Source organism: Phalangium opilio, unplaced genomic scaffold, assembly GCF_054372755.1.
Source record: "Phalangium opilio isolate 3A_F unplaced genomic scaffold, DU_Popi_V2 ptg000019l_1, whole genome shotgun sequence".
NCBI classification, from domain to species: Eukaryota; Metazoa; Arthropoda; class Arachnida; order Opiliones; family Phalangiidae; genus Phalangium; species Phalangium opilio.
This window is the reverse complement of record NW_028324152.1, coordinates 6,903,227-6,930,671: the sequence shown is the minus strand read 5'-3', so window position 1 is coordinate 6,930,671 and position 27,445 is coordinate 6,903,227. Positions and strand designations below refer to the sequence as shown.

The window sequence follows — 27,445 nt, the reverse complement described above, 5'->3', positions numbered from 1 at the left end:
CCCACACCACCGCTTCCGGGTGGGCTCGAACCACCAACCTATTGGTTAACAGCCGAACGCGCTAACCATTGAGCCACGAAAGCTCAGAAATTAAATGGTTGTCACGTATTGTGGATAAGTTTTGACTTTTTACGCTACATCTGAGACCCCACAACACCTCTTCCGGGTGGGCTTGAACCACCAGCCTTTCGATTAACAGTTGAACGCGCTAATAATTGCGCCAAGGAAGCCCAAAAATTAAATGTTCGTCGGGTATTGTGGAAAAGCTCTGACATTTTACGTTACATCTGAGACGTCACAACACCGCTCCCGGATGGGCTCGAACCACCAACCTTTCGGTTAACAGCCGAACGCGCTAACCATTGCGCCAAGGAAGCCCAAAAATTAAATGTTCGTCAGGTATTGTGGAAAAACCTTGACTTTTTACGTCACTTCTGAGACCTGACAACACCGCTCCCGGATGGGCTCGAACCACCAACCTATTGGTTAACAGCCGAACGCGCTAACCATTGAGCCACGGAAGCTCAGAAATTAAATGGTCGTCACGTATTGTGGAAAAACTTTGGCTTTCTACGTTACATTTGAGATCCCACAACACCGCTCCCGGATGGGCTCGAACCACCAACCTATTGGTTAACAGCCGAACGCGCTAACCATTGCGCCACGGAAGCACAAAAGCTAAATGCCCGTCAGGTATTGTGCAAAAACCATGACTTTTTACGTCACATCTGAGACCTCACAACACCGCTCCCGGATGGGCTCGAACCACCAACCTATTGGTTAACAGCCGAACGCGCTAACCATTGCGCCACGGAAGCCCAGAAGTTAAATGCTCGTCAGGTATTGTGTAAAAACCTTGACTTTTTACGTCACATCTGAGACCTCACAACACCTCTCCCGGATGGGCTCGAACCACCAACCTATTGGTTAACAGCCGAACGCGCTAACCATTGCGCCACGGAAGCCCAAAAGTTAAATGCTCGTCAGGTATTGTGTAAAAACCTTGACTTTTTACGTCACATCTGAGACCTCACAACACCGCTCCCGGATGGGCTCGAACCACCAACCTATTGGTTAACAGCCGAACGCGCTAACCATTGCGCCACGGAAGCCCAAAAGTTAAACGCTCGTCAGGTTATATGTAAAAACCTTGATTTTTTACGTCACATCTGAGACCTCACAACACCGCTCCCGGATGGGGTCGAACCACCAACCTATTGGTTAACAGCCGAACGCGCTAACCATTGCGCCACGGAAGCCCAAAAGTTAAAGGCTCGTCAGGTATTGTGTAAAAACCTTGACTTTTTACGTCACATCTGAGACCTCACAACACCTATCCCGGATGGGCTCGAACCACCAACCTATTGGTTAACAGCCGAACGCGCTAACCATTGTGCCACGGAAGCCCAAAAGTTAAATGCTCGTCAGGTATTGTGTAAAAACCTTGACTTTTTACGTCACATCTGAGACCTCACAACACCGCTCCCGGATGGGCTCGAACCACCAACCTATTGGTTAACAGCCGAACGCGCTAACCATTGCGCCACGGAAGCCCAAAAGTTAAACGCTCGTCAGGTATTATGTAAAAACCTTGATTTTTTACGTCACATCTGAGACCTCACAACACCGCTCCCGGATGGGGTCGAACCACCACCCTATGGGTTAACAGCCGAACGCGCTAACCATTGCGCCACGGAAGCCAAAAAATTAAATGTTCGTCAGGGATTGTGGAAAAACTCTGACATTTTACGTTACATCTGAGACGTCACAACACCGCTCCCGGGAGGGCTCAACGATTTTGAAAATGTTATTAAAAATCGAGGTACATTTTTAATTATTGTTCAATCGAGATGAAATCACTTTCAATGAGTGTTTTATAGGGAATTAAGCTGAATTCGGTCAAACATTTCTCCAGAAAAAAATGCATTCAAAAGTGTACCGAAAAAATCGCATGTTTTTCTTCTTCAAGATACAAAATCCGTCACAACGATTTCTTATTGAAAAATTGAATTTTAACAGTTTTTTGAATGAATATCGTTACATTTGCTTGAATTAAAGCAAAAAGTATAAAAATAATGGTTTCAGTGGTTATATTTGAAAATAGTGAAGAAATACTCAAAATATGCTTCTTTGGCCGTGAAACGTCGATTTTGAAAATGTTATTAAAAATCGAGGTACATTTTTATTTATTGTTCAATCGAGATGAAATCACTTTTAATGAGTGTTTTATAGGGAATTAAGCTGAATTCGGTCAAAAATTTCTCCAGAAAAAAATGCATTCAAAAAAGTACCGAAAAAATCGCATGTTTTTCTTCTTCAAGATACAAAATCCGTGACAACGATTTCTTATTGAAAAATTTAATTTTAACAGTTTTTTGATTGAATATCGTTACATTTGCTTGAATTAAAGCAAAAAGTATAAAAATAATGGTTTCAGTGAATATATTTGAAAATAGTGAAGAAATACTCAAAATATGCTTCGTTGGCGGTGAAACGTCGATTTTGAAAATGTTATTAAAAATCGAGGTACATTTTTAATTATTGTTCAATCGAGATGAAATCACTTTTATTGAGTGTTTTAGAGGGAATTAAGCTGAATTCGGTCAAACATTTCTCCAGAAAAAAATGCATTTAAAAGTGTACCGAAAAAATCGCATGTTTTTTCTCTTCAAGATACAAAATCCGTGACAACGATTTCTTATTTAAAATTGAATTTTAACAGGTTGTTGAATGAATATCGTTACATTTGCTTGAATTAACGCAAAAATTACAAAAATAATGGTTTCAGTGGTTATATTTGAAAATAGTGAAGAAATACTCAAAATGTTTTTCTTTGGCCGAGTTACGTCGATTTTGAAAATGTTATTAAAAATCGAGGTACATTTTTATTTATTGTTCAATCGAGATGAAATCACTTTTAATGAGTGTTTTATAGGGAATTAAGCTGAATTCGGTCAAAAATTTCTCCAGAAAAAAATGCATTCAAAAAAGTACCGAAAAAATCGCATGTTTTTCTTCTTCAAGAGACAAAATCCGTGACAACGATTTCTTATTGAAAAATTTAATTTTAACAGTTTTTTGATTGAATATCGTTACATTTGCTTGAATTAAAGCAAAAAGTATAAAAATAATGGTTTCAGTGAACATATTTGAAAATAGTGAAGAAATACTCAAAATGTTTTTCTTTGGCCGAGTTACGTCGATTTTGAAAAGTTATTAAAAATCGAGGTACATTTTTATTTATTGTTCAATCGAGATGAAATCACTTTTAATGAGTGTTTTATAGGGAATTAAGCTGAATTCGGTCAAAAATTTCTCCAGAAAAAAATGCATTCAAAAAAGTACCGAAAAAATCGCATGTTTTTCTTCTTCAAGACACAAAATCCGTGAATACGATTTCTTATTGAAAATTGAATTTTAACAGTTTTTTGAATGAATATCGTTACATTGCTTGAATTAAAGCAAAAAGTATAAAAATAATGGATTCAATGAATAAATTTGAAAATAGAGAAGAACTACTCAAAATATGCTTCTTTGGCCGTGAAACGCCGATTTTGAAAATGTTATTAAAAATCGAGGTAAATTTTTAATTATGTTCAATCGAGATGAAATCACTTTTAATGAGTGTTTTATAGGGAATTAAGCTGAATTCGGTCAAACATTTCTCCAGAAAAAAATGCATTCAAAAGTGTACCGAAAAAATCGCATGTTTTTCTTCTTCAAGATACAAAATCCGTGACAACGATTTCTTATTGAAAAATTTAATTTTAACAGTTTTTTAATGAATATCGTTACATTTGCTTGAATTAAAGCAAAAGGTATAAAAATAATGGTTTCAGTGGTTATATTTGAAAATAGTGAAGAAATACTCAAAGTGGTCTCCCTCCCAAGGACTGACTGCGCTCGACGCTTCTTAACTTCGGTTATCGGACGAGAACCGGTGTATTCAGCGTGTTATGGCCGTTTCTCGAGAGTGCTAGTTAATAATTTGAATTAAATTAACTTTCATCTTTATAAAACAATAACAAAAAGAAGATATGTTTGCTTTTTTCGTATTTGGTGGAATTTGAAAGAGGAAACAAAAGTGAAAAACCAACGGCACGCAGTGTTCCTAAGTGGTCTCCCTCCCAAGTAGTGACTGCGCTCGACGCTGCTTAACTTCGGTTATCGGACGAGAACCGGTGTATTCACCGTGATATGGCCGTTGCCGAGAGTGCTAGTTAGTAATTTGAATTTAATTAACTTTCATCTTTATAAAACAATAACAAAATGAAGATATGTGTGCTTTTTTCAAATCGGGTGGAATTTAAAAGAGGAAACAAAAGTGAAAAACCAACGGCACGCAATATTCCCAAGTACTGACTGCGCTCGACGCTGCTAACGTCGGCGATCGGACGAGAACCGGTGTTCTCAGCGTGATATGGCCGTTGCCGAGAGTGCTAGTTAAAAATTCGAATTTAAATTAAGTGAGACAAATTAACCCTCATCTTTCTAAAACAATAACAAAATGAAGATATGTTTGCTTTTTTCATATCTATTGGAATTTAAAAGAGGAAAAAAAAAGTGAAAAAGCTAACGGCACGCAGTGTTCCTAAGTGGTCGCCCTCCCAAATACTGACTGCGCTCGACGCTGCTTAACTTCGGTTATCGTACGAGAACCGGTGTATTCAGCGTGTTATGGCCGTTGCCGATAGTGCTAGTTAATAATTTGAATTAAATTAACTTTCATCTTTATAAAACAATAACAAAAAGAAGATATGTGTGCTTTTTTCAATTCGGGTGGAATTTAAAAGAGGAAACAAAAGTGAAAAACCAACGGCACGCAGTATTCCCAAGTACTGACTGCGCTCGACGCTGCTACCAGGGCGATCGGACGAGAACCGGTGTTCTCAACGTGATATGGCCGTTGCCGAGAGTGCTAGTTAAAAATTCGAATTTAAATTAAGTGAGACAAATTAACCTTCATCTTTATAAAACATTAACAAAAAGAAAATATGTTTGCTTTTTTCATATCGGGTGGAATTTAAAAGAGGAAACAAAAGTGAAAAAGCCAACGGCACGCAGTATTCCCAAGTACTGACTGCGCTCGACGCTGCTAACGTCGGCGATCGGACGAGAACCGGTGTTCTCAGCGTGATATGGCCGTTGCCGAGAGTGCTAGTTAATAATTTGAATTAAATTAACTTTCATCTTTATAAAACAATAACAAAAAGAAGATATGTTTGCTTTTTTCATATCTGGTGGAATTTGAAAGAGGAAATAAAAGTGAAAAAGCCAACGGCACGCAGTATTCCCAAGTACTGTATGCGCTCGACGCTGCTTAACTTCGGTGATCGGACGAGAACCGGTGTTTTCAGCGTGATATGGCCGTTGCCGAGAGTGCTAGTTAATAATTCGAATTTAAATTAAGTGAGACAAATTAACCTTCATCATTTTAAAACAATAACAAAAAAACATGTTTGCTTTTTTCATATCTATTAAAATTTAAAAGAGGAAAAAAAGTGAATAAGCCAACGGCACGCAGTGTTCCTAAGTGGTCTCCCTCCCAAGTACTGACTGCGCTCGACGCTGCTTAACTTCGGTGATCGGACGAGAACCGCTGTATTCAGCGTGATATGGTCGTTGCCGAGAGTGCTAGTTAATAATTCGAATTTAAATTAAGTGAGACAAATTAACCTTCATCATTTTAAAACAATAACAAAATGAAAACATGTTTGCTTTTTTCATATCTATTAAAATTTAAAAGAGGAAAAAAAAAGTGAAAAAGCCAACGGCACGCAGTGTTCCTAAGTGGTCTCCCTCCCAAGTAGTGACTGCGCTCGACGCTGCTTAACATCGGTTATCGGACGAGAACCGCTGTATTCAGCGTGATATGGCCGTTGCCGAGAGTGCTGGTTAATAATTTTAATTTAATTAACTTTCATCTTTATAAAACAATAACAAAAAGAAGATATGTTTGCTTTTGTCATATCGGGTGGAATTTAAAAGAGGAAACAAAAGTGAAAAAGCCAACGGCACGCAGTATTCCCAAGTACTGACTGCGCTCGACGCTGCTAACGTCGGCGATCGGACGAGAACCGTTGTTCTCAGCGTGATATGGCCGTTGCCGAGAGTGCTAGATAATAATTCGAATTTAAATTAAGTGAGACAAATTAACCTTCATCTTTTTAAAACAATAACAAAAAGAAAATATGTTTGCTTTTTTCATATCTATTGGAATTTAAAAGAGGAAAAAAAAAGTGAAAAAGCTAACGGCACGCAGTGTTCCTAAGTGGTCGCCCTCCCAAATACTGACTGCGCACGACGCTGCTTAACTTCGGTTATCGTACGAGAACCGGTGTATTCAGCGTGTTATGGCCGTTGCCGATAGTGCTAGTTAATAATTTGATTTAAATTAACTTTCATCTTTATAAAACAATAACAGAAAGAAGATATGTTTGCTTTTTTTCATATCTGGTGGAATTTGAAAGAGGAAACAAAAGTGAAAAAGCCAACGGCACGCAGTATTCCCAAGTACTGTATGCGTTCGACGCTGCTTAACTTCGGTGATCGCACGAGAACCGGTGTTTTCAGCGTGATATGGCCGTTGCCGAGAGTGCTAGTTAATAATTCGAATTTAAATTAAGTGAGACAAATTAACCTTCATAATTTTAAAACAATAACAAAAAAAACATGTTTGCTTTTTTCATATCTATTAAAATTTAAAAGAGGAAAAAAAGTGAAAAACCCAACGGCACGCAGTGTTCCTTAGTGGTCTCCCTCCCAAGTTGTGACTGCGCTCGACGCTGCTTAACATCGGTTATCGGACGAGAACCGCTGTATTCAGCGTGATATGGCCGTTGCCGAGAGTGCTGGTTAATAATTTTAATTTAATTAACTTTCATCTTTATAAAACAATAACAAAAAGAAGATATGATTGCTTTTGTCATATCGGGTGGAATTTAAAAGAGGAAACAAAAGTGAAAAAGCCAACGGCACGCAGTATTCCCAAGTACTGACTGCGCTCGACGCTGCTAACGTCGGCGATCGGACGAGAACCGTTGTTCTCAGCGTGATATGGCCGTTGCCGAGAGTGCTAGATAATAATTCGAATTTAAATTAAGTGAGACAAATTAACCTTCATCTTTTTAAAACAATAACAAAAAGAAAATATGTTTGCTTTTTTAATATCTATTGGAATTTAAAAGAGGAAAAAAAAGTGAAAAAGCTAACGGCACGCAGTGTTCCTAAGTGGTCGCCATACTAAAAACATTGAGCTACGACAAACATTGGCCGAGATATTAAGCAAAATGTTCGTCAACTTTGGTATCGTCTCACTTATTTTTATTATGTTACTTATGATTTTTGCACTAAACTTTGGAGGCTCATAACTCTTGTTCTACAAGAGATACTGGAATCTCCTTTGGATATGTTATAGTACTCTTTGCTCCCCATACAAGGATACTTTAAACTTGAGGCTACCTCAATATCGTCGTCAACTTATTTTTTGTCTCACTTATTGTTAGAAGGTTACTTTTGATTTTTGAAAATAAACTTTGCAGGCTCGTAACTCTGGTTCTACCAGAGATACGGGGATGTAAATAATGTGACCTTGACACAAATGTTCGGATAATTATAAAGGTCTTTGCATGTTCCAAGCAAAAAAAAACTTCGCGGTTTCGAACCTGTGGCCTTCCGAGAGTGAGGCGGATGCGATAACCGCTACACTAAAGATATGTTATTATTTTTAATCGAAAGAACAGGGTCAAGTAATTAAGCAATACGTGAACAAACAAACCCCTCCATAGAAAATGCATTAGACTATACTTTGCAGGCTCGTAACTCTGTTTCTACTGGAGATACGGGGATGTCCTTTGAGTATGTTATAGTCCAATTTGTCCCCCATCTAACCATACTAAAAACATTGAGCTACGACCAACAGGGGCCGAGTAATTAAGCTAAACGTAAACAAACAACCCGTCCATAGGAAATGCAGTAGACTATATTTTGCAGGCCCATAACTCTGTGTCTACTAGAGATACGGGGATGTCCTTAGGATATGTTATAGTCCAAATTGTCCCCCATCTAACCATACTAAAAACATTGAGCTACGACAAACTCAAAGGACATCCCCGTATCTCCAATAGAAACAGAGTTACGAGCCTGCAAACTATAGTCTAATGCATTTCCTATGCAGGGGGTTTGTTTCGTTACGTTTTGCTTAAGTACTCGGCCCCTGTTTGTCGTAGCCCAACGTTTTTAGTATGGTTAGATGGGGGACAATTTGGACTATAACATATCCTAAGGACATCCCCGTATCTCTAGTAGACACAGAGTTATGGGCCTGCAAAGTATAGTCTAATGCATTTCCTATGGAGGGGTTTGTTTGTTTACGATTAGCTTAATTACTCGACTGCTGTTTGTCGTAGCTCAATGTTTTTAGTATGGTTAGATGGGGGACAAATTGGACTATAACATACTCAAAGGACATCCCCGTATCTCCAGTAGAAACAGAGTTACGAGCCTGCAAAGTATAGTCTAATGCATTTTCTATGGAGGGGTTTGTTTGTTCACGTATTGCTTAATTACTTGACCCTGTTCTTTCGATTAAAAATAATAACATATCTTTAGGGTAGCGGTTATCGCATCCGCCTCACTCTCGGAAGGCCACAGGTTCGAAACCGCGAAGTTTTTTTTTGCTTGGAACATGCAAAGACCTTTATAATTATCCGAACATTTGTGTCAAGGTCACATTATTTACATCCCCGTATCTCTGGTAGAACCAGAGTTACGTGCCTGCAAAGTTTATTTTCAAAAATCAAAAGTAACCTTCTAACAATAAGTGAGACAAAAAATAAGTTGACGACGATATTGAGGTAGCCTCAAGTTTAAAGAATCCTTGTATGGGGAGCAAAGAGTACTATAACATATCCAAAGGAGATCCCAGTATCTCTTGTAGAACAAGAGTTATGAGCCTCCAAAGTTTAGTGCAAAAATCATAAGTAACATAATAAAAATAAGTGAGACGATACCAAAGTTGACGAACATTTTGCTTAATATCTCGGCCAATGTTTGTCGAAGCTCAATGTTTTTAGTATAATTAGATGGGGGACAATTTGGACTATAACATATCCTAAGGACATCCCCGTATCTCTAGTAGACACAGAGTTATGGGCCTGCAAAATATAGTCTACTGCATTTCCTATGGACGGGTTGTTTGTTTACGTTTAGCTTAATGACTCGGCCCCTGTTGGTCGTAGCTCAATATTTTTAGTATGGTTAGATGGGGGACAAATTGGACTATAACATACTCAAAGGACATCCCCGTATCTCCAGTAGAAACAGAGTTAGGAGCCTGCAAAGTATAGTCTAATGCATTTTCTATGGAGGGGTTTGTTTTTTCACGTATTGCTTAATTACTTGACCCTGTTCTTTCGATTAAAAATAATAACATATCTTTAGGGTAGCGGTTATCGTATCCGCCTCACTCTCGGAAGGCCACAGGTTCGAAACCGCGAAGTTTTTTTTTTGCTTGGAACATGCAAAGACCTTTATAATTATCCGAACATTTGTGTCAAGGTCACATTATTTACATCCCCGTATCTCTGGTAGAACCAGAGTTACGTGCCTGCAAAGTTTATTTTCAAAAATCAAAGTAACCTTCTAACAATAAGTGAGACAAAAAATAAGTTGACGACGATATTGAGGTAGCCTCAAGTTTAAAGAATCCTTGTATGGGGAGCAAAGAGTACTATAACATATCCAAAGGAGATCCCAGTATCTCTTGTAGAACAAGAGTTATGAGCCTCCAAAGTTTAGTGCAAAAATCATAAGTAACATAATAAAAATAAGTGAGACGATACCAAAGTTGACGAACATTTTGCTTAATATCTCGGCCAATGTTTGTCGTAGCTCAATGTTTTTAGTATGGCGACCACTTAGGAACACTGCGTGCCGTTAGCTTTTTCACTTTTTTTTCCTCTTTTAAATTCCAATAGATATTAAAAAAGCAAACATATTTTCTTTTTGTTATTGTTTTAAAAAGATGAAGGTTAATTTGTCTCACTTAATTTAAATTCGAATTATTATCTAGCACTCTCGGCAACGGCCATATCACGCTGAGAACAACGGTTCTCGTCCGATCGCCGACGTTAGCAGCGTCGAGCGCAGTCAGTACTTGGGAATACTGCGTGCCGTTGGCTTTTTCACTTTTGTTTCCTCTTTTAAATTCCACCCGATATGACAAAAGCAATCATATCTTCTTTTTGTTATTGTTTTATAAAGATGAAAGTTAATTAAATTAAAATTATTAACCAGCACTCTCGGCAACGGCCATATCACGCTGAATACAGCGGTTCTCGTCCGATAACCGATGTTAAGCAGCGTCGAGCGCAGTCACAACTTGGGAGGGAGACCACTAAGGAACACTGCGTGCCGTTGGGTTTTTCACTTTTTTTCCTCTTTTAAATTTTAATAGATATGAAAAAAGCAAACATGTTTTTTTTGTTATTGTTTTAAAATTATGAAGGTTAATTTGTCTCACTTAATTTAAATTCGAATTATTAACTAGCACTCTCGGCAACGGCCATATCACGCTGAAAACACCGGTTCTCGTGCGATCACCGAAGTTAAGCAGCGTCGAACGCATACAGTACTTGGGAATACTGCGTGCCGTTGGCTTTTTCACTTTTGTTTCCTCTTTCAAATTCCACCAGATATGAAAAAAAGCAAACATATCTTCTTTCTGTTATTGTTTTATAAAGATGAAAGTTAATTTAAATCAAATTATTAACTAGCACTATCGGCAACGGCCATAACACGCTGAATACACCGGTTCTCGTACGATAACCGAAGTTAAGCAGCGTCGTGCGCAGTCAGTATTTGGGAGGGCGACCACTTAGGAACACTGCGTGCCGTTAGCTTTTTCACTTTTTTTTTCCTCTTTTAAATTCCAATAGATATGAAAAAAGCAAACATATTTTCTTTTTGTTATTGTTTTAAAAAGATGAAGGTTAATTTGTCTCACTTAATTTAAATTCGAATTATTATCTAGCACTCTCGGCAACGGCCATATCACGCTGAGAACAACGGTTCTCGTCCGATCGCCGACGTTAGCAGCGTCGAGCGCAGTCAGTACTTGGGAATACTGCGTGCCGTTGGCTTTTTCACTTTTGTTTCCTCTTTTAAATTCCACCCGATATGACAAAAGCAAACATATCTTCTTTTTGTTATTGTTTTATAAAGATGAAAGTTAATTAAATTAAAATTATTAACCAGCACTCTCGGCAACGGCCATATCACGCTGAATACAGCGGTTCTCGTCCGATAACCGATGTTAAGCAGCGTCGAGCGCAGTCACTACTTGGGAGGGAGACCACTTAGGAACACTGCGTGCCGTTGGCTTTTTCACTTTTTTTTTCCTCTTTTAAATTTTAATAGATATGAAAAAAGCAAACATGTTTTCATTTTGTTATTGTTTTAAAATGATGAAGGTTAATTTGTCTCACTTAATTTAAATTCGAATTATTAACTAGCACTCTCGGCAACGACCATATCACGCTGAATACAGCGGTTCTCGTCCGATCACCGAAGTTAAGCAGCGTCGAGCGCAGTCAGTACTTGGGAGGGAGACCACTTAGGAACACTGCGTGCCGTTGGCTTATTCACTTTTTTTCCTCTTTTAAATTTTAATAGATATGAAAAAAGCAAACATGTTTTTTTGTTATTGTTTTAAAATGATGAAGGTTAATTTGTCTCACTTAATTTAAATTCGAATTATTAACTAGCACTCTCGGCAACGGCCATATCACGCTGAAAACACCGGTTCTCGTCCGATCACCGAAGTTAAGCAGCGTCGAGCGCATACAGTACTTGGGAATACTGCGTGCCGTTGGCTTTTTCACTTTTATTTCCTCTTTCAAATTCCACCAGATATGAAAAAAGCAAACATATCTTCTTTTTGTTATTGTTTTATAAAGATGAAAGTTAATTTAATTCAAATTATTAACTAGCACTCTCGGCAACGGCCATATCACGCTGAGAACACCGGTTCTCGTCCGATCGCCGACGTTAGCAGCGTCGAGCGCAGTCAGTACTTGGGAATACTGCGTGCCGTTGGCTTTTTCACTTTTGTTTCCTCTTTTAAATTCCACCCGATATGAAAAAAGCAAACATATTTTCTTTTTGTTAATGTTTTATAAAGATGAAGGTTAATTTGTCTCACTTAATTTAAATTCGAATTTTTAACTAGCACTCTCGGCAACGGCCATATCACGTTGAGAACACCGGTTCTCGTCCGATCGCCCTGGTAGCAGCGTCGAGCGCAGTCAGTACTTGGGAATACTGCGTGCCGTTGGTTTTTCACTTTTGTTTCCTCTTTTAAATTCCACCCGAATTGAAAAAAGCACACATATCTTCTTTTTGTTATTGTTTTATAAAGATGAAAGTTAATTTAATTCAAATTATTAACTAGCACTATCGGCAACGGCCATAACACGCTGAATACACCGGTTCTCGTACGATAACCGAAGTTAAGCAGCGTCGAGCGCAGTCAGTATTTGGGAGGGCGACCACTTAGGAACACTGCGTGCCGTTAGCTTTTTCACTTTTTTTTTCCTCTTTTAAATTCCAATAGATATGAAAAAAGCAAACATATCTTCATTTTGTTATTGTTTTAGAAAGATGAGGGTTAATTTGTCTCACTTAATTTAAATTCGAATTTTTAACTAGCACTCTCGGCAACGGCCATATCACGCTGAGAACACCGGTTCTCGTCCGATCGCCGACGTTAGCAGCGTCGAGCGCAGTCAGTACTTGGGAATATTGCGTGCCGTTGGTTTTTCACTTTTGTTTCCTCTTTTAAATTCCACCCGATTTGAAAAAAGCACACATATCTTCATTTTGTTATTGTTTTATAAAGATGAAAGTTAATTAAATTCAAATTACTAACTAGCACTCTCGGCAACGGCCATATCACGGTGAATACACCGGTTCTCGTCCGATAACCGAAGTTAAGCAGCGTCGAGCGCAGTCACTACTTGGGAGGGAGACCACTTAGGAACACTGCGTGCCGTTGGTTTTTCACTTTTGTTTCCTCTTTCAAATTCCACCAAATACGAAAAAAGCAAACATATCTTCTTTTTGTTATTGTTTTATAAAGATGAAAGTTAATTTAATTCAAATTATTAACTAGCACTCTCGAGAAACGGCCATAACACGCTGAATACACCGGTTCTCGTCCGATAACCGAAGTTAAGAAGCGTCGAGCGCAGTCAGTCCTTGGGAGGGAGACCACTTTGAGTATTTCTTCACTATTTTCAAATATAACCACTGAAACCATTATTTTTATACCTTTTGCTTTAATTCAAGCAAATGTAACGATATTCATTAAAAAACTGTTAAAATTAAATTTTTCAATAAGAAATCGTTGTCACGGATTTTGTATCTTGAAGAAGAAAAACATGCGATTTTTTCGGTACACTTTTGAATGCATTTTTTTCTGGAGAAATGTTTGACCGAATTCAGCTTAATTCCCTATAAAACACCCATAAAAAGTGATTTCATCTCGATTGAACATAATTAAAAATTTACCTCGATTTTTAATAACATTTTCAAAATCGGCGTTTCACGGCCAAAGAAGCATATTTTGAGTAGTTCTTCTCTATTTTCAAATTTATTCATTGAATCCATTATTTTTATACTTTTTGCTTTAATTCAAGCAATGTAACGATATTCATTCAAAAAACTGTTAAAATTCAATTTTCAATAAGAAATCGTATTCACGGATTTTGTGTCTTGAAGAAGAAAAACATGCGATTTTTTCGGTACTTTTTTGAATGCATTTTTTTCTGGAGAAATTTTTGACCGAATTCAGCTTAATTCCCTATAAAACACTCATTAAAAGTGATTTCATCTCGATTGAACAATAAATAAAAATGTACCTCGATTTTTAATAACTTTTCAAAATCGACGTAACTCGGCCAAAGAAAAACATTTTGAGTATTTCTTCACTATTTTCAAATATGTTCACTGAAACCATTATTTTTATACTTTTTGCTTTAATTCAAGCAAATGTAACGATATTCAATCAAAAAACTGTTAAAATTAAATTTTTCAATAAGAAATCGTTGTCACGGATTTTGTCTCTTGAAGAAGAAAAACATGCGATTTTTTCGGTACTTTTTTGAATGCATTTTTTTCTGGAGAAATTTTTGACCGAATTCAGCTTAATTCCCTATAAAACACTCATTAAAAGTGATTTCATCTCGATTGAACAATAAATAAAAATGTACCTTGATTTTTAATAACATTTTCAAAATCGACGTAACTCGGCCAAAGAAAAACATTTTGAGTATTTCTTCACTATTTTCAAATATAACCACTGAAACCATTATTTTTGTAATTTTTGCGTTAATTCAAGCAAATGTAACGATATTCATTCAACAACCTGTTAAAATTCAATTTTAAATAAGAAATCGTTGTCACGGATTTTGTATCTTGAAGAGAAAAAACATGCGATTTTTTCGGTACACTTTTAAATGCATTTTTTTCTGGAGAAATGTTTGACCGAATTCAGCTTAATTCCCTCTAAAACACTCAATAAAAGTGATTTCATCTCGATTGAACAATAATTAAAAATGTACCTCGATTTTTAATAACATTTTCAAAATCGACGTTTCACCGCCAACGAAGCATATTTTGAGTATTTCTTCACTATTTACAAATATATTCACTGAAACCATTATTTTTATACTTTTTGCTTTAATTCAAGCAAATGTAACGATATTCAATCAAAAAACTGTTAAAATTAAATTTTTCAATAGGAAATCGTTGTCACGGATTTTGTATCTTGAAGAAGAAAAACATGCGATTTTTTCGGTACTTTTTTGAATGCATTTTTTTCTGGAGAAATTTTTGACCGAATTCTGTTTAATTCCCTATAAAACACTCATTGAAAGTGATTTCATCTCGATTGAACAATAATTAAAAATTTACCTCGATTTTTAATAACATTTTCAAAATCGACATTTCACGGCTAAAGAAGCATACTTTGAGTATTTCTTCACTATTTTCAAATATGTTCACTGAAACCATTATTTTTATACTTTTTGCTTTAATTCAAGCAAATGTAACGATATTCAATCAAAAAACTGTTAAAATTAAATTTTTCAATAAGAAATCGTTGTCACGGATTTTGTATCTTGAAGAAGAAAAACATGCGATTTTTTCGGTACTTTTTTGAATGCATTTTTTTCTGGAGAAATTTTTGACCGAATTCAGCTTAATTCCCTATAAAACACTCATTAAAAGTGATTTCATCTCGATTGAACAATAAATAAAAATGTACCTCGATTTTTAATAACATTTTCAAAATCGACGTAACTCGGCCAAAGAAAAACATTTTGAGTATTTCTTCACTATTTTCAAATATAACCACTGAAACCATTATTTTTGTAATTTTTGCGTTAATTCAAGCAAATGTAACGATATTCATTCAACAACCTGTTAAAATTCAATTTTAAATAAGAAATCGTTGTCACGGATTTTGTATCTTGAAGAGAAAAAACATGCGATTTTTTCGGTACACTTTTAAATGCATTTTTTTCTGGAGAAATGTTTGACCGAATTCAGCTTAATTCCCTCTAAAACACTCAATAAAAGTGATTTCATCTCGATTGAACAATAATTAAAAATGTACCTCGATTTTTAATAACATTTTCAAAATCGACGTTTCACCGCCAACGAAGCATATTTTGAGTATTTCTTCACTATTTTCAAATATATTCACTGAAACCATTATTTTTATACTTTTTGCTTTAATTCAAGCAAATGTAACGATATTCAATCAAAAAACTGTTAAAATTAAATTTTTCAATAAGAAATCGTTGTCACGGATTTTGTATCTTGAAGAAGAAAAACATGCGATTTTTTCGGTACTTTTTTGAATGCATTTTTTTCTGGAGAAATTTTTGACCGAATTCAGCTTAATTCCCTATAAAACACTCATTAAAAGTGATTTCATCTCGATTGAACAATAAATAAAAATGTACCTCGATTTTTAATAACATTTTCAAAATCGACGTTTCACGGCCAAAGAAGCATATTTTGAGTATTTCTTCACTATTTTCAAATATAACCACTGAAACCATTATTTTTATACTTTTTGCTTTAATTCAAGCAAATGTAACGATATTCATTCAAAAAACTGTTAAAATTCAATTTTTCAATAAGAAATCGTTGTGACGGATTTTGTATCTTGAAGAAGAAAAACATGCGATTTTTTCGGTACACTTTTGAATGCATTTTTTTCTGGAGAAATGTTTGACCGAATTCAGCTTAATTCCCTATAAAACACTCATTGAAAGTGATTTCATCTCGATTGAACAATAATTAAAAATGTACCTCGATTTTTAATAACATTTTCAAAATCGTTGAGCCCTCCCGGGAGCGGTGTTGTGACGTCTCAGATGTAACGTAAAATGTCAGAGTTTTTCCACAATCCCTGACGAACATTTAATTTTTTGGCTTCCGTGGCGCAATGGTTAGCGCGTTCGGCTGTTAACCCATAGGGTGGTGGTTCGACCCCATCCGGGAGCGGTGTTGTGAGGTCTCAGATGTGACGTAAAAAATCAAGGTTTTTACATAATACCTGACGAGCGTTTAACTTTTGGGCTTCCGTGGCGCAATGGTTAGCGCGTTCGGCTGTTAACCAATAGGTTGGTGGTTCGAGCCCATCCGGGAGCGGTGTTGTGAGGTCTCAGATGTGACGTAAAAAGTCAAGGTTTTTACACAATACCTGACGAGCATTTAACTTTTGGGCTTCCGTGGCACAATGGTTAGCGCGTTCGGCTGTTAACCAATAGGTTGGTGGTTCGAGCCCATCCGGGATAGGTGTTGTGAGGTCTCAGATGTGACGTAAAAAGTCAAGGTTTTTACACAATACCTGACGAGCCTTTAACTTTTGGGCTTCCGTGGCGCAATGGTTAGCGCGTTCGGCTGTTAACCAATAGGTTGGTGGTTCGACCCCATCCGGGAGCGGTGTTGTGAGGTCTCAGATGTGACGTAAAAAATCAAGGTTTTTACATATAACCTGACGAGCGTTTAACTTTTGGGCTTCCGTGGCGCAATGGTTAGCGCGTTCGGCTGTTAACCAATAGGTTGGTGGTTCGAGCCCATCCGGGAGCGGTGTTGTGAGGTCTCAGATGTGACGTAAAAAGTCAAGGTTTTTACACAATACCTGACGAGCATTTAACTTTTGGGCTTCCGTGGCGCAATGGTTAGCGCGTTCGGCTGTTAACCAATAGGTTGGTGGTTCGAGCCCATCCGGGAGAGGTGTTGTGAGGTCTCAGATGTGACGTAAAAAGTCAAGGTTTTTACACAATACCTGACGAGCATTTAACTTCTGGGCTTCCGTGGCGCAATGGTTAGCGCGTTCGGCTGTTAACCAATAGGTTGGTGGTTCGAGCCCATCCGGGAGCGGTGTTGTGAGGTCTCAGATGTGACGTAAAAAGTCATGGTTTTTGCACAATACCTGACGGGCATTTAGCTTTTGTGCTTCCGTGGCGCAATGGTTAGCGCGTTCGGCTGTTAACCAATAGGTTGGTGGTTCGAGCCCATCCGGGAGCGGTGTTGTGGGATCTCAAATGTAACGTAGAAAGCCAAAGTTTTTCCACAATACGTGACGACCATTTAATTTCTGAGCTTCCGTGGCTCAATGGTTAGCGCGTTCGGCTGTTAACCAATAGGTTGGTGGTTCGAGCCCATCCGGGAGCGGTGTTGTCAGGTCTCAGAAGTGACGTAAAAAGTCAAGGTTTTTCCACAATACCTGACGAACATTTAATTTTTGGGCTTCCTTGGCGCAATGGTTAGCGCGTTCGGCTGTTAACCGAAAGGTTGGTGGTTCGAGCCCATCCGGGAGCGGTGTTGTGACGTCTCAGATGTAACGTAAAATGTCAGAGCTTTTCCACAATACCCGACGAACATTTAATTTTTGGGCTTCCTTGGCGCAATTATTAGCGCGTTCAACTGTTAATCGAAAGGCTGGTGGTTCAAGCCCACCCGGAAGAGGTGTTGTGGGGTCTCAGATGTAGCGTAAAAAGTCAAAACTTATCCACAATACGTGACAACCATTTAATTTCTGAGCTTTCGTGGCTCAATGGTTAGCGCGTTCGGCTGTTAACCAATAGGTTGGTGGTTCGAGCCCACCCGGAAGCGGTGGTGTGGGATCTCAAATGTAACGTAGAAAGCCAAAGTTTTGCCACAATACCTGACGACCATTAAATTTTTGGGCTTCCTTGGCGCAATTGTTAGTGCGTTCGGCTGTTAACCGAAAGGTTGGTGGTTCGAGCCCAACCGGAAGAGGTGTTGTAGGGTCTCAGATGTAACGTAAAAAGTCATAACTTATCTACAATACCTGACAACCATTTAATTTCTGAGCTTCCGTGGCTCAAAGGTTAGCGCGTTCGGCTGTTAACCAATAGGTGTGTGGTTCGAGCCCATCCGGGAGCGGTGTTGTGACGTCTCAGATGTGACGTAAAAAGTCAAGGTTTTTTCCACAACATCTGACGACCATTTAAATTTTGGGCTTCCGTGGCGCAATGGTTAGCGCGTTCGGCTGTTAACCAATAGGTTGGTGGTTCGAGCCCATCCGGGAGCGGTGTTGTGAGGTCTCAGTTGTAACGTAAAATGTCAGAGTTTTTCCACAATACCTGACGAACATTTAATTTTTGGGCTTCCGTGGCGCAATGATTAGCGCGTTCAGCTGTTAATCGAAAGGTTGAAGGTTCGAGCCCACCCGGGAGAGGTGTTGTAGGGTCTCAGATGTAACGTAAAAAGTCATAACTTATCAACAATACCTGACAACCATTTAATTTCTGAGCTTCCGTGGCTCAAAGGTTAGCGCGTTCGGCTGTTAACCAATAGGTGTGTGGTTCGAGCCCATCCGGGAGCGGTGTTGAGACGTCTCAGATGTGACGTAAAAAGTCAAGGTTTTTTCCACAACACCTGACGACCATTTAAATTCTGAGCTTCCGTGGCTCAATGGTTAGCGAATTCGGCTGCTAACAAATAGGTTGGTGGTTCGAGCCCACCCGGGAGCGGTGTTTTGGGATCTCAAATGTAACGTTGAAAGCCAAAATTTTTCCACAATAACTGACGACCATTTAATTTTTGGGCTTCCGTGGCGCAATGGTCAGCGCGTTCAGCTGTTAACCGAAAGGTTGGTGGTTCGAGCCCATCCGGGAGCGGTGTTGTGACGTCTCAGATGTAACGTAAAATGTCAGAGTTTTTCCACAATACCTGACGAACATTTAATTTTTGGGCTTCCGTGGCGCTATTATTAGCGCGTTCAACTGTTAATCGAAAGGCTGGTGGTTCAAGCGCACCCGGAAGAGGTGTTGTGGGGTCTCAGATGTAGCGTAAAAAGTCAAAACTTATCCACAATACGTGACAACCATTTAATTTCTGAGCTTCCGTGGCTCAATGGTTAGCGCGTTCGGCTGTTAACCAATAGGTTGGTGGTTCGAGCCCACCCGGGAGCGGTTGGTGTAGGATCTCAAATGTAACGTAGAAAGCCAAAGTTTTGCCACAATACCTGACGACCATTAAATTTTTGGGCTTCCTTGGCGCAATGGTTAGCGCGTTCGGCTGTTAACCGAAAGGTTGGTGGTTCGAGCCCAACCGGAAGAGGTGTTGTAGGGTCTAAGATGTAACGTAAAAAGTCATAACTTATCCACAATACCTGACAACCATTTAATTTCTGAGCTTCCGTGGCTCAAAGGTTAGCGCGTTCGGCTGTTAACCAATAGGTGTGTGGCTCGAGCCCATCCGGGAGCGGTGTTGTGACGTCTCAGATGTGACGTAAAAAGTCAAGGTTTTTTCCACAACACCTGACGACCATTTAATTTTTGGGCTTCCGTGGCGCAATGGTTAGCGCGTTCGGCTGTTAACCAATAGGTTGGTGGTTCGAGCCCATCCGGGAGCGGTGTTGTGAGGTCTCAGATGTAACGTAAAATGTCAGAGTTTTTCCACAATACCTGACGAACATTTAATTTTTGGGCTTCCGTGGCGCAATGATTAGCGCGTTCAGCTGTTAATCGAAAGGTTGAAGGTTCGAGCCCACCCGGGAGGGGTGTTGTGGGGTCTCAGATGTAGCGTAAAAAGTCAAAACTTTTCCACAATACGTGACAACCATTTAATTTCTGAGCTTCCGTGGCTCAATGGTTAGCGCGTTCGGCTGTTAACCAATAGGTTGGTGGTTCGAGCCCATCCGGGAGCGGTGTTGTGAGGTCTCAGATGTGACGTAAAAAGTCAAGGTTTTTACACAATACCTGACGAGCATTTAACTTTGGGCTTCCGTGGCTCAATGGTTAGCGCGTTCGGCTGTTAACCAATAGGTTGGTGGTTCGAGCCCATCCGGGAGCGGTGTTGTGACGTCTCAGATGTAGCGTAAAAAGTCAAAACTTTTCCACAATACGTGACAACCATTTAATTTCTGAGCTTCCGTGGCGCAATGGTTATCGCGTTCAGCTGCTATTCAAAAAACTGGTGGTTTGAGCCCTCCCGGGAGCGGTGTTGTGACGTCTCAAATGTAACATAAAATGTCAGAGTTTTTCCACAATACCTGTCGAACATTGAATTTTTGGGCTTCCGTGGCGCAATGGTTAGCGCGTTCAGCTGTTAATCGAAAGGTTGGTGGTACGAGCCCCCCCGGGAGAGGTGTTGTGGGGTCTCAGATGTAGCGTAAAAAGTCAAAACTTTTCCACAACACGTGACAACCATTTAATTTCTGAGCTTCCGTGGCTCAATGATTAGCGCGTTCGGCTGTTAACCAATAGGTTGGTGGTTCGAGCCCACCCGGGAGCGGTGTTGTGGGATCTCAAATGTAACGTAAAAATTCAAGGTTTTTCCACAATACCTGACGAACATTTAATTTTTGGGGTTCCTTGGGGCAATGGTTAGCTCGTTCGGCTGTTAACCGAAAGGTTGGTGGTTCGATGCCAACCGGGAGAGGTGTTGTAGGGTATCAGATATAACGTAATAAGTCATAACATATCCACAATACCTGACAACCATTTAATTTCTGAGCTTCCGTGGCTCAATGGTTATCGCGTTCGGCTGTTAACCAATAGATTTGTGGTTCGAGCCCATCCGGGATGCGGTGTTGTGAGGTCTCAGATGTAACGTAAAATGTCAGAGTTTTTCACAATACCTGACGAACATTTAATTTTTGGGCTTCCGTGGCGCAATGATTAGCGCGTTCAGCTGTTAATCGAAAGGTTGAAGGTTCGAGCCCACCCGGGAGAGGTGTTGTGGGGTCTCAGATATAGCGTAAAAAGTCAAAACTTTTCCACAATACGTGACAACCATTTAATTTCTGAGCTTCCGTGGCTCAATGGTTAGCGCGTTCGGCTGTTAACCAATAGGTTGGTGGTTCGAGCCCATCCGGGAGCGGTGTTGTGAGGTCTCAGATGTGACGTAAAAAGTCAAGCTTTTTACACAATACCTGACGAGCATTTAACTTTGGGCTTCCGTGGCTCAATGGTTAGCGCGTTCGGCTGTTAACCAATAGGTTGGTGGTTCGACCCCATCCGGGAGCGGTGTTGTGAGGTCTCAGATGTAACGTAAAATGTCAGAGTTTTTCCACAATACCTGACGAACATTTAATTTTTGGGTTTCCGTGACGCAATGATTAGCGCGTTCAGCTGTTAATCGAAAGGTTGAAGGTTCGAGCCCACCCGGGAGAGGTGTTGTGGGGTCTCAGATGTAGCGTAAAAAGTCAAAACTTTTCCACAATACGTGACAACCATTTAATTTCTGAGCTTCCGTGGCTCAATGGTTAGCGCGTTCAGCTGTTAACCAATAGGTTGGTGGTTAGAGCCCATCCGGGAGCGGTATATTGACGTCTCAGATGTGACGTTAAAAGTCAAGGTTTTTCCAAAATACATGACGACCATTTAATTTTTGGGCTTCCGTGGCGCAATGATTAGCGCGTTCAGCTGCTATTCAAAAGACTGGTGGTTTGAGCCCTCCCGGGAGCGGTGTTGTGACGTCTCAAATGTAACATAAAATGTCAGAGTTTTTCCACAATACCTGTCGAACATTGAATTTTTGGGCTTCCGTGCGCAATGATTAGCGCGATCAGCTGTTAATCGAAAGGTTGGTGGTACGAGCCCACCCGGGAGAGGTGTTGTGGGGTCTCAGATGTAGCGTAAAAGGTCATAACTTTTCCACAATACGTGACAACCATTTAATTTCTGAGCTTCCGTGGCTCAATGGTTAGCGCGTTCGGCTGTTAACCAATAGGTTAGTGGTTCGAGCCCATCCGGGAACGGTGTTGTGAGGTCTCAGATGTGACGTAAAAAGTCAAGGTTTTTACACAATACCTGACGAGCATTTAATTTTTGGGCTTCCGTGGCGCAATGGTTAGCGCGTTCGGCTGTTAACCAATAGGTTGGTGGTTCGGCCCCTGTTTGTCGTAGAGCCGAGATATTAAGCAAAATGTTCGTCAACTTTGGTATCGTCTCACTTATTTTTATTATGTTACTTATGATTTTTGCACTAAACTTTGGAGGCTCATAACTCTTGTTCTACAAGAGATACTGGGATCTCCTTTGGATATGTTATAGTACTCTTTGCTCCCCATACAAGGATACTTTAAACTTGAGGCTACCGCAATATCGTCGTCAACTTATTTTTTGTCTCACTTATTGTTAGAAGGTTACTTTTGATTTTTGAAAATAAATTTTGCAAGCTCGTAACTCTGTTTCTACTGGAGATACGGGGATGTCCTTTGAGTATGTTATAGACCAATTTGTCCTTCATCTAGCCATTCCAAGTATTAGGGCTACGACAAACAGTAGTCGAGTAATTAAGCTAATCGTAAACAAACAAACCCCCTCCATAGGAAATACATTAGACTAAATTCTGGAGGCTCGTAACTCTGGTTCTACCAGAGATACGGGGATGTAAATAATGTGACCTTGACACAAATGTTCGGATAATTATAAAAAAAAACTTCGCGGTTTCGAACCTGTGGCCTTCCGGGAGTGAGGCGGATGCGATAACCGCTACACTAAAGATATGTTATTATTTTTAATCGAAAGAACAGGGTCAAGTAATTAAGCAATACGTGAAAAAACAAACCCCTCCATAGAAAATGCATTAGACTATACTTTGCAGGCTCCTAACTCTGTTTCTACTGGAGATACAGGGATGTCCTTTGAGTATTTTATAGTCCAATTTGTCCCCCATCTAACCATACTAAAATTATTGAGCTACGACCAACAGGAGCCGAGTAATTAAGCTAAACGTAAACAAACAACCCGTCCATAGGAAATGCAGTAGACTATATTTTGCAGGCCCATAACTCTGTGTCTACTAGAGATACGGGGATGTCCTTAGGATATGTTATAGTCCAAATTGTCCCCCATCTAATTATACTAAAAACATTGAGCTTCGACAAACATTGGCCGAGATATTAAGCAAAATGTTCGTCAACTTTGGTATCGTCTCACTTATTTTTATTATGTTACTTATGATTTTTGCACTAAACTTTGGAGGCTCATAACTCTTGTTCTACAAGAGATACTGGGATCTCCTTTGGATATGTTATAGTACTCTTTGCTCCCCATACAAGGATTCTTTAAACTTGAGGCTACCTCAATATCGTCGTCAACTTATTTTTTGTCTCACTTATTGTTAGAAGGTTACTTTTGATTTTTGAAAATAAACTTTGCAGGCTCGTAACTCTGGTTCTACCAGAGATACGGGGATGTAAATAATGTGACCTTGACACAAATGTTCGGATAATTATAAAGGTCTTTGCATGTTCCAAGCAAAAAAAAAACTTCGCGGTTTCGAACCTGTGGCCTTCCGAGAGTGAGGCGGATGCGATAACCGCTACACTAAAGATATGTTATTATTTTTAATCGAAAGAACAGGGTCAAGTAATTAAGCAATACGTGAACAAACAAACCCCTCCATAGAAAATGCATTAGACTATACTTTGCAGGCTCGTAACTCTGTTTCTACTGGAGATACGGGGATGTCCTTTGAGTATGTTATAGTCCAATTTGTCCCCCATCTAACCATACTAAAAACATTGAGCTACGACAAACAGCAGTCGAGTAATTAAGCTAATCGTAAACAAACAAACCCCTCCATAGGAAATGCATTAGACTATACTTTGCAGGCCCATAACTCTGTGTCTACTAGAGATACGGGGATGTCCTTAGGATATGTTATAGTCCAAATTGTCCCCCATCTAACCATACTTAAAACTTTGGGCTACGACAAACAGGGGCCGAGTACTTAAGCAAAACGTAACGAAACAAACCCCCTGCATAGGAAATGCATTAGACTATAGTTTGCAGGCTCGTAACTCTGTTTCTATTGGAGATACGGGTATGTCCTTTGAGTTTGTCGTAGCTCAATGTTTTTAGTATGGTTAGATGGGGGACAATTTGGACTATAACATATCCTAAGGACATCCCCGTATCTCTAGTAGACACAGAGTTATGGGCCTGCAAAATATAGTCTACTGCATTTCCTATGGACGGGTTGTTTGTTTACGTTTAGCTTAATTACTCGACTGCTGTTTGTCGTAGCTCAATGTTTTTAGTATAGTTAGATGGGGGACAAATTGGACTATAACATACTCAAAGGACATCCCCGTATCTCCAGTAGAAACAGAGTTACGAGCCTGCAAAGTATAGTCTAATGCATTTTCTATGGAGGGGTTTGTTTGTTCACGTATTGCTTAATTACTTGACCCTGTTCTTTCGATTAAAAATAATAACATATCTTTAGTGTAGCGGTTATCGCATCCGCCTCACTCCCGGAAGGCCACAGGTTCGAAACCGCGAAGTTTTTTTTTATAATTATCCGAACATTTGTGTCAAGGTCACATTATTTACATCCCCGTATCTCTGGTAGAACCAGAGTTACGAGCCTCCAGAATTTAGTCTAATGTATTTCCTATGGAGGGGGTTTGTTTGTTTACGATTAGCTTAATTACTCGACTACTGTTTGTCGTAGCCCTAATACTTGGTATGGCTAGATGAAGGACAAATTGGTCTATAACATACTCAAAGGACATCCCCGTATCTCCAGTAGAAACAGAGTTACGAGCCTGCAAAATTTATTTTCAAAAATCAAAAGTAACCTTCTAACAATAAGTGAGACAAAAAATAAGTTGACGACGATATTGCGGTAGCCTCAAGTTTAAAGTATCCTTGTATGGGGAGCAAAGAGTACTATAACATATCCAAAGGAGATCCCAGTATCTCTTGTAGAACAAGAGTTATGAGCCTCCAAAGTTTAGTGCAAAAATCATAAGTAACATAATAAAAATAAGTGAGACGATACCAAAGTTGACGAACATTTTGCTTAATATCTCGGCTCTACGACAAACAGGGGCCGAACCACCAACCTATTGGTTAACAGCCGAACGCGCTAACCATTGCGCCACGGAAGCCCAAAAATTAAATGCTCGTCAGGTATTGTGTAAAAACCTTGACTTTTTACGTCACATCTGAGACCTCACAACACCGTTCCCGGATGGGCTCGAACCACTAACCTATTGGTTAACAGCCGAACGCGCTAACCATTGAGCCACGGAAGCTCAGAAATTAAATGGTTGTCACGTATTGTGGAAAAGTTATGACCTTTTACGCTACATCTGAGACCCCACAACACCTCTCCCGTGTGGGCTCGTACCACCAACCTTTCGATTAACAGCTGATCGCGCTAATCATTGCGCACGGAAGCCCAAAAATTCAATGTTCGACAGGTATTGTGGAAAAACTCTGACATTTTATGTTACATTTGAGACGTCACAACACCGCTCCCGGGAGGGCTCAAACCACCAGTCTTTTGAATAGCAGCTGAACGCGCTAACCATTGCGCCACGGAAGCCCAAAAATTAAATGGTCGTCATGTATTTTGGAAAAACCTTGACTTTTTACGTCACATCTGAGACCTCACAACACCGTTCCCGGATGGGCTCGAACCACTAACCTATTGGTTAACAGCTGAACGCGCTAACCATTGAGCCACGGAAGCTCAGAAATTAAATGGTTGTCACGTCTTGTGGAAAAGTTTTGACTTTTTACGCTACATCTGAGACCCCACAACACCTCTCCCGGGTGGGCTCGAACCTTCAACCTTTCGATTAACAGCTGAACGCGCTAATCATTGCGTCACGGAAACCCAAAAATTAAATGTTCGTCAGGTATTGTGGAAAAACTCTGACATTTTACGTTACATCTGAGACCTCACAACACCGCTCCCGGATGGGGTCGAACCACCAACCTATTGGTTAACAGCCGAACGCGCTAACCATTGAGCCACGGAAGCCCAAAGTTAAATGCTCGTCAGGTATTGTGTAAAAACCTTGACTTTTTACGTCACATCTGAGACCTCACAACACCGCTCCCGGATGGGCTCGAACCACCAACCTATTGGTTAACAGCCGAACGCGCTAACCATTGAGCCACGGAAGCTCAGAAATTAAATGGTTGTCACGTATTGTGGAAAAGTTTTGACTTTTTACGCTACATCTGAGACCCCACAACACCTCTCCCGGGTGGGCTCGAACCTTCAACCTTTCGATTAACAGCTGAACGCGCTAATCATTGCGCCACGGAAGCCCAAAAATTAAATGTTCGTCAGGTATTGTGAAAAACTCTGACATTTTACGTTACATCTGAGACCTCACAACACCGCATCCCGGATGGGCTCGAACCACAAATCTATTGGTTAACAGCCGAACGCGATAACCATTGAGCCACGGAAGCTCAGAAATTAAATGGTTGTCAGGTATTGTGGATAAGTTATGACTTATTACGTTATATCTGATACCCTACAACACCGCTCCCGGATGGGCTCGAACCACCAACCTTTCGGTTAACAGCCGAACGCGCCAACCATTGCGCCATGGAAGCTAGAAACTTATATGGTCGTCAGGTATTGTGGAAAAACTTTGACTTTTTACGTCACATCTGAGACCTCACAACACCTCTCCCGGGTGGGCTCGAACCACCAAACTTTCGGTTAACAGCTGTACGAGCTAACCATTGAGCCACGGAAATTCAGAAATTAAATGTTTGTCCCGTATTGTGGAAAAGTTTTGACTTTTTACGCTACAACTGAGACCCCACAACGCCTCTCCTGGGTGGGCTCGAAACACCAACCTTTCGGTTAACTGCTGAACGCGCTAACCATTGCTCCACGGAAGCCCAAATGTTAAATGTTCGTCAGTTATTGTGGAAAAACTATGACATTTTACGTTACATCTGAGACCTCACAACACCGCTTTCGGGTGGGCTCGAACCACTAACCTTTCGGTGAACAGCCGAACGCGCTAACCATTGCGCCACGGAAGCCCAAATATTAAATGGTCGTCAGGTATTGTGAAAAAACCTCGACTTTTTACGTCACATCTGAGACATCACAACACCACTCCCGG

General features: G+C 39.8%; 14 pseudogenes; 7 read left to right on the top strand and 7 right to left on the bottom strand.

Annotated features, from left to right (window-relative positions):
* Positions 1–4,090: 4,090 nt before the first annotated feature.
* Positions 4,091–4,209, bottom strand: LOC149701321 (5S ribosomal RNA; annotated as a pseudogene).
* A 361-nt stretch (positions 4,210–4,570) lies between these two features.
* Positions 4,571–4,689, bottom strand: LOC149701320 (5S ribosomal RNA; annotated as a pseudogene).
* Positions 4,690–5,272: 583 nt separating this feature from the next.
* LOC149701319 (5S ribosomal RNA) lies at positions 5,273–5,375 on the bottom strand (annotated as a pseudogene).
* A 133-nt stretch (positions 5,376–5,508) lies between these two features.
* Positions 5,509–5,627, bottom strand: LOC149701318 (5S ribosomal RNA; annotated as a pseudogene).
* A 138-nt stretch (positions 5,628–5,765) lies between these two features.
* On the bottom strand, positions 5,766–5,884 carry LOC149701317 (5S ribosomal RNA; annotated as a pseudogene).
* Positions 5,885–6,246: 362 nt separating this feature from the next.
* Positions 6,247–6,365, bottom strand: LOC149701316 (5S ribosomal RNA; annotated as a pseudogene).
* Positions 6,366–6,488: 123 nt separating this feature from the next.
* Positions 6,489–6,591, bottom strand: LOC149701315 (5S ribosomal RNA; annotated as a pseudogene).
* A 3,965-nt stretch (positions 6,592–10,556) lies between these two features.
* On the top strand, positions 10,557–10,659 carry LOC149701314 (5S ribosomal RNA; annotated as a pseudogene).
* Positions 10,660–10,782: 123 nt separating this feature from the next.
* On the top strand, positions 10,783–10,901 carry LOC149701313 (5S ribosomal RNA; annotated as a pseudogene).
* A 362-nt stretch (positions 10,902–11,263) lies between these two features.
* LOC149701312 (5S ribosomal RNA) lies at positions 11,264–11,382 on the top strand (annotated as a pseudogene).
* Positions 11,383–11,520: 138 nt separating this feature from the next.
* LOC149701311 (5S ribosomal RNA) lies at positions 11,521–11,639 on the top strand (annotated as a pseudogene).
* Positions 11,640–11,772: 133 nt separating this feature from the next.
* Positions 11,773–11,875, top strand: LOC149701310 (5S ribosomal RNA; annotated as a pseudogene).
* A 583-nt stretch (positions 11,876–12,458) lies between these two features.
* LOC149701309 (5S ribosomal RNA) lies at positions 12,459–12,577 on the top strand (annotated as a pseudogene).
* A 361-nt stretch (positions 12,578–12,938) lies between these two features.
* LOC149701308 (5S ribosomal RNA) lies at positions 12,939–13,057 on the top strand (annotated as a pseudogene).
* Positions 13,058–27,445: the final 14,388 nt, after the last annotated feature.